The sequence below is a fragment of the Chiloscyllium plagiosum genome, unplaced genomic scaffold (assembly GCF_037043375.1).
Source record: "Chiloscyllium plagiosum isolate Xiang-an unplaced genomic scaffold, Cpla_swu_hap1 HiC_scaffold_3, whole genome shotgun sequence".
NCBI lineage: Eukaryota > Metazoa > Chordata > Chondrichthyes > Orectolobiformes > Hemiscylliidae > Chiloscyllium > Chiloscyllium plagiosum.
The window spans coordinates 128720341-128728177 of record NW_028270141.1 but is presented as its reverse complement, the minus strand read 5'-3'; positions in this window follow the sequence as shown (position 1 = coordinate 128728177).

Below are 7837 nucleotides of genomic sequence, written 5' to 3'. Positions count from 1 at the left end.
TCTTTCATAATAAATGCTAAAATTCCATAAACTGTCGCTGCACATGAATTTCCTGAAATTCGTACATAAGGATGCCCGGACCTCTTTGCACAAACTTCAAAGAAGCCAATACTTCAAAGAACTCCTTAAACCATGAGAAAATTTATCGACAGAGACTTATTTGAGGAAATCTCCCCACTCCCCATCAAAGATAATCGTTTGGCAGAAATTGAAGTCACCATTTGACAGATAACAAATGGGAAAACCACAGGAAGAGAGGAGATTCGAGCAGAGATTTCCAAATTGGAGAAGCAGAGCTGAATATCAGCTGTTCCTGAAAATCTGGGGCAAAGCAATCCCTGTCAATCCTAGGGATGGCACCATCACCTCCATCTCCAAGAAAGGAGCAAGAGGTTGGTGGGAACGACCGAGGAGTCTCCCCACTCTCCATCACCAAGAAGATCATCGCCAGTGAGGGAGGAAATCTTTCCTGAAAACATGTGTGCCTTTCACTGCTCACCAACTTCAAGAGGAAAGCCAGGAACAACACGAACCACTCTACATGACCAAGCACTCTACATGAACTTCACCAATGTGAATGAGGCTTTCAATTCAGGCTGGCCGTTCAATCAAATTCATCAAAATTCTCCATCTCCTCTGTGGCAAGATATCAGTGTCAGTCCTCGCCAACAATATGACAGAATCCTTTGGGGTTAAGCAGGGATGGGTCAACAGCCCATCCTTTCCTCCACCTTCATTGCCTCCATTCCCCATCTTGTCAAGAACAGGCTTCTCATTGCTGTGGACATTTTTCTGGGGACAGGAAAAAACTTTTCAACTGGTTGAAATCAACAAAGAAATGAACCCCCACAGTACGCTGATGACAATTGGCATTTCTGCTCTCTTGGAAGAGAATCTTCATGCACTCTCAAGAAAGCTCTAATCCTTTTCCAGCCCTTCCCGGATCAAGCTCCAGCCAATTCCTCTGTTAAGATCAACAGAGAAATCCTCCCAAACCTGAAACATTTCCCTTACCTGGGAAGCTATCTCTCATCTAAGGCTGATATTGATGCAGAGATTCAACATCACATCCAATCTGAGAGAATCATCTTTGACACTTTGGGATGAAAGCCGTTAATGACCATGATATTCGTGTTGATACCAAGACCCTTGAGTATATGGCAGGTTTACTTCTGACTCCTTTTACTGGGCTACAAACCTTGGACTACATGTAGACGGCACCTCCAGACCCTTGAGAAATATGATTAACACTGTTTGAGACAGATTGTCCACATTAGCTGGGAGGACAGGCATATTAATATCAGCCTCCTTGAAGTAGCTAATAGCAGCAACAGCGAGGCCATGACCATCAATAACCACCTCCCCTGGGCCGGCCATGTGCTTAGGATGTCCATGTTCTGACTGTCAAAGCAAATCTTTTCCAAGAACCTTCCTTCTGGGTGAAGAATAGAAGGACAAAGGCAGCATTTCAGAGACTCCCTGACACTTCCCTCAAGAAATATAACATAAACATCAATATATGGGAGACCTTTGTTCAGAACAAACTGACTTGGAGGAGACTCCTGCATGAAAAGACACAATTCTTTGAGCAGCTCCTCGGCAAGAGGAAGTAGAGAGAAGGTACCAGAGAAAGGAATGCCAATGATCTCAAGGCCAAGGACCACTTCCACCTGCTCCCAGAAGCACCTGCCCAAAGTGGTTGGAGATACGTCTCTAGGATCGGCCTCATCAGCCTCACAAGGACTCACACAAACCTGACCAGTGACACGGAATGTCCGAAGTGGACAACCATATGTATTAGCAGGTGATTGCCACTGACTCTAAATCTCTGCCTTCTTATTTCTGTTCCTTTTATCATCAGGAACAACTTCACCCGACCTACTCTATCCAGCTCGATCATGATTTTGAAAAGTCCATCACATCTCCTCATAGCCTTCTTCTCTCCAAAGCAAACAGTCCTAACTTCTTCAATCTAGCCTCATAAGTGAAGTGTCTCATTCCTGGAACCATTCTTGTAAATCACTTCTGCACCCTGTCCAATACTTCTCTGATAATGTGCCACCCACTGACTGTACCCAATCATCTTGCTGCGGTCTAACAAATGGTCTTATCCAGAAGAGGTCACCCTCCTGTCTCGCTACAAATACTCATATCACAGACCGCAGTGGTTCAATATTACAACTTGCCACCATTGTCTAAAGGGAAGGAAGGAATGGCTAATAAATGTCAGTCTGTCACTAATTTTCATGTCCCAGGAAGAAATAAACAACATGAACGCAATGCACAATGAAGATTGTTTGTTGGGGGACTGAAGAGCACTTGAACAATTTACAGATTTAAAAATGGGAGCTACCTATTTCTCTGAAATGCAGGCCCTTATATGTCAAGACAGAAAAATAGAATTTGGCTTCAGATTTGCCTCTGGATGCTGGCTTTACTTCAGTGAGTTTTTCGTGATCCAGATTTCAGGGGCATTGACCATGATCCTGGATTTGAGGGAGTTCACTTGACGACTTTGCACTGAGACACCCACAACCCATCTCTCGGCTTCTCAGTAATATTTACATGGTATTTTACATCTTTTGATGTTGAACTCATGAGAGCTGCAGAGAAATAGGTAGCTCCCATTTTTAAATCTGTAAATTGTTCAAGTGCTCTTACACAAAATGTAAAGTCATACAACCTTCTGACAGGAAAATATTCCAATCGGGTGACCCAATTTTACAGTAATGACGTCCTACTTCTGGACTGAACCACAAAAAGAAACATGTTTTCCATGTTCACCTTCTCAAGACCCTTCAGGAGTCTTGTACACTTAATCCAATTACCCCTCACTCTTCTAAACTCTAGTGGAGACAAGCCCATCCCATCCAGTGTATCCCGCATGACTCATTCACTTCAGCTTTTAATCTAGTAATCTTTCTGTAAACCACCTCCAGTACATTGACAATCTTCCTTAAATAAGGAAATAGAAACTGCACCCAGTATTTGACATGTAGGCACATGAATGCTCAGTGCATCCTTACTTTCATGTTCAATTCCTCTTGTTATAAATTGTGTCATAAACAACTGTACACAAGCATCTTGCTGGGGTCTAACAAATGGTCTTATTCAGAAGAGGTCACTCTCCTGTCTCGCTACAAATACTCATATCACAGACCGCAGTGGCTCAACATTACAACTTGCCACCATTGTCTAAACAACAGGAAGGAATAGGTAATAAATGTCAGTCTGTCACGAATGATCATGTCCCAGGAGGAAATAAACAACATGAAGACAATGCGCAATGATCCAGTCAGTTATGATTCTGCTGAAGATTGTTTGTTGGGAGACTGAAGAGCACTTGAACAATTTACAGATTTAAAAAGGGGAACCAAATATTTCTCTGAAATGCAGGCCCTGAAATGTCAAGACGGAAAAATAGAATTAGGCTTCAGATTTGCCTCTGGAAGCTGGCTTTACTTCAGTGAACTTTTTGTGGTCCAGATTTCAGGGACATTGACCATGATCCTGGATTTGAGGGAGCTACAGAGTTGAGTTGTGTACTTTGCGGTCAGACACCCACAACCCATCTCTCGGCCTCTCAGTAATATTTACATGGTATTTTACATCTTTTGATGTTGAACTCATGAGAGATGCAGAAAAACAGTCACAAAATGCAAAGTCAATTCATCTGACCGATTTGTATCAAACAAGTCCATGTATTTTACTACTTGAAGATTTTATCAAATGATATTTAAAATTTACCTGCAATTCTTTCTGATTGGTTATCACCTGGAAAATTTTCAAATCAATTTACATCTTGTTTTCAACTTTAAATCTAACTGCCACTAAATCCCAACAACTTGTGTTAATACTGAAAGAAATTAAGATCTGTAGAGACAAGCATTGAAGAATTTAAGGAGACAAAATGAAACAATGCTACAAACCCTATGGCTAGTGTTGCAAAGTGCTGTAATTTTCCAATTGCCCCCAGATCCTGGTATGGTTCCAGCAGGTTCAAAATTAGCAAAGATGTCCTGATGGCTATTTGTTTGTCAAGTTTGGTAAGAGCACAGCCGGAATATTAATGAAATGAGTTAAACCGTCAACCAGGACATTACCAAACAATAATCGCCATCAATTGGGACTCACCATTGCCCAGTGAGAATTTGCCACGCTGCTTGTGAAATGTGTAAATGGTGAACTGAGATGATCAAAACATTGAAGTAAATCTTACCAGACTTCTCTCCCGATTCAGCCACACATCTTACCATTGCCCACATTGCTCCAACCCCCCGAAGAATCCGGCTATAGTTACTGAACACTCCAATTATTCAACCAGTCTTCAGATGGAGGATCCTGCAGAACTCACCCAGTATAAGACTCCCCACAGAAAGCAGCACTGAGAATCTTTGTAGAAGCAGTACCCACCTTTTACAGCACAAGCACCAACATCGCAATAAGGTGAAGAGTTATCCCAAAGCCTTTGTGAAAAGCTAGAGAGAGAGTAAAAATGTAACAAACATGGGTAAAGTGGCAGGTGGTGGAGGTGTCAGTGTGGCAGATGGGTAAGGGAGTAGAGTGGCAGGTGGGGGAGTGAGCAGGGTGGTAGATAGGTCTGGGGGTAGAGTGGCAGACGGGTGGCTTAAAGGACAGTAAAGATTAGCAGATGAGGAGTTACTGGAGTGGTGTGAGGGTGAGGTTGATCTTAGGGTTGGGACTAGTTGGTTTGGGTGATGGGGTCGTGGTCGTGTGATGAGGTTGTCTTCACGTCAGGATAGGTCGGTGGGGGATAAAGGCAGTTGCGTTAGGTCACAGAGGGCCGAGGTGGGAGAGAGGTTAGGTCAGACCATTGGTGGTGGGGTCAGTGATTAGATTTGGTTGCATGAGCCGGTGAAGGAGGTGAATCATAGAGTCATAGAGTCCGAACAATCCAGAGACAGGCCTTTTGGTCCAAATTGGTTGATGACGTACAAAATGTCTAACCACGCTAACCCCATTTCCCTACACTTGGTCCATATATTTCCAAATTTTTCCTCTCCATGTATTTGTCCAAATGCCTTTTAAATATTGTTAATGTACCCACAGCAACCACTTCTGCTGGCAGCTCATGCCATATGCATACCACCCTCTGTGTAAAAAGGTTGCCCCTCAGGTTCCTTTTTATTCTTTCCCCTCTAACCTTAAACTGATGCCCTCGAGTGCTCGATTCCCCAACCCTTGGGACAAAAAACTGAGTGCATTCACCTTATCCATGCCTCTGATGATCTTATACCCTTCTGTGAGATCCTCCCTCAGTCTCCTATGTCCTAAATTGAAAAGTCCTAGCTTGTCCAACCTCTGCCTATAACTTTTGTTGTGTCCTGGTAACATCCTTGTATATTTCTTCTGCACTCTTTCCCGTTTAATCACATCCTTCCTATTGCAAGGTGACCAAAACTGAACACAGTGCTCCAAGTGTGGCCTCACCAACATCCTGTACAACTGCAACATCATTTCCCAATTTCTATACTCAGTGCCCTGACTAATTAAGGCCAGTGTGCCAAAAGCCTTCTTCACTCCCCCATCTACTTGGAGTGTAGGTCTCCATGTTGAGGGAACTGTGCACCAGAACTCCAAGGTCTCTCTGTTCCACTACACTCCTTAAGGCCCTACCATTCACCAAGAAACTCCTGCTTTGATTTGTTGTTCCAAAATGCAAGACCTCACGCTTGCTATATTAAACTCCATTTGCTATTTCTCGGTCCACTTCCCCAGCTGATCAAAGTCCTGCTGTATTTTCTGAAAGCCTTCCTCTCTGTCCATAATATCACCTACTTCAATGTTATCTGCAAACTTACTAATCATGCCTTGCCCATTCTCATCCAAATCATCGCTCTCGATAACAAACAATAATGGGCCCAACACCGACCCCTGAGGGACTTCACCAGTCACAGGCCTCCAGCATAACAAGCATCCTTCCACTCTTACCCTCTGCTTCCTACCATCACGCCAATTGAGTATCCAATTTGCCAGCTCTCTCTGGATTCCAAGCGATCTAACCTTCTCGAGCAGCCTACCATGTGGAACCGTATCAAAGGCCTTATTGAAGTCCATATAGACTACATTTACCACTCTGTCCTTGTCAACTCTCCTGGTCACTTCATCAAAGAACTCTAACAAATTTGTGAAACATGATCTCCCGTGCACAAAGCCATGCTGACTACACTTAATCAAACTCTGTCTTTCCAAAAGCATGTATAACTTCTCTCTTAGAATTTTCTCAAGTAACTTATCTCCCACAGAGGTTAGGCTTACTGGTCAATAGTTTCCAGGTTTTTCTTTGCTGTCTTTCTTGAATAAGGGCACAACATTTGCTACCTTCCAGCCTTCCCGAACCTCACCCGTGGCTAACAATGATGTAAAAATATCAGCCGGGGTCCCTGCAATTTCTTCTCTCCTCTCTTGTAGGATTCTTGGGTATATCTGGCCAGGACCAGAGATTTATCCACCTTCATACATTCTAATACATCCAGCAATCCTCGATTCTGATATGGATTGTCTTCAAGGTATCACTATTAACTTCCCCAAGTTCTCACGTCACCATGTCTTTCTCCACAGTAAACACTGAGGAGAAATATTCATTGAGGACCTCGCCTATCTCCTGCAGTTCTACACATATGTGAGTGGTTGGTTCAGTCTGGGGAAAGTCAGATCAGGATGGGGTGTAGTCACATGGTGGGTGTTCATTGGATCAGAAGGGCTAGTCTGGTGATGACAGGGTTAATCACCTGGTCAATGGTATAATTGGGTGATGCTGGACAACCAGATCCACACAGAATGGTTGAATAGTGGGTTGTAGTACTGTTGTGTAGCCAGGGAATTTGGTGACATCGGAGGTGGGGGCACTGTGGGAATCAAGTGGGTGAACTGTATAGTTAACCTGGAATTAGAAATGTTTTTATTATCCATGAATTATTTCTTGGGCAAACTCAGTGAGTCGGCACAGTGGTTAGCACTGCAGCCTCACAGAGTCAGGGATGCGGGTTTGATTCCTGCCTCGGGCGACTGTCTGTGTGGAGTTTGCACATTCACACCGTGTCTGCGTGGGTTTCCTCCAGGTGCTCTGGTTTCCTCTCACAATCCAAAGGCGTGCAGGTTCAGTAAATTGGCCATGCTCAATTGCCCATAGTGTTAGGTGCATTTGTTAGGCGTAAATATAGTCAAGGTTAGAGTGGTGCTGGAAAAGCACAACAGGTCAGGCAGCATCTGAGGAACAGGAAAATCAATGTTTCAGACAAAAGCCCTTCATCTGGAATCATTCCTGAAGGGCTTTTGCCCAAAACGTTGATTTTCCTGCTCCTCGGATGCTGCCTGACCTGTTGTGCTTTTCCAGCACCACTCTAATCTTGACTCTGATCTCTAGCATCTACAGTCCTCTCTTTTGCTGAGGGGTAAATATCGAGTGGGGTAATGGGTTTGGGTGAGTTAATCTTCTGAGGGTTAATCTAGACTTGTGGGGCCGAAGGGCCTGTTTCCATACTGTAGGAATCTAATCAGATCTCTCCAAAGTCTCCACATCGAATTCAGGGTGAGAGACCCACCCGAAGACTTTAGGACACAAGATTGGATCGGGATTTCTGAGGGACACTGATTCATATCTTTTGGTGTATCCAGCCTCTGACTATCCACAGAAAGGACGAACTGGACCCATGATCCATCACAAGGTTGTAATGAAATAATATTTCCATATTTAGTCAGCTGTTGTGTTTCTGTATCTGTTTCCTTATCATGTGACATTCATGCCTGCAGCCAAGCCATATTCAAAACTATCACCCCAAAATAGTATAAAGCAATCCATAGTCTCTACTCAAAC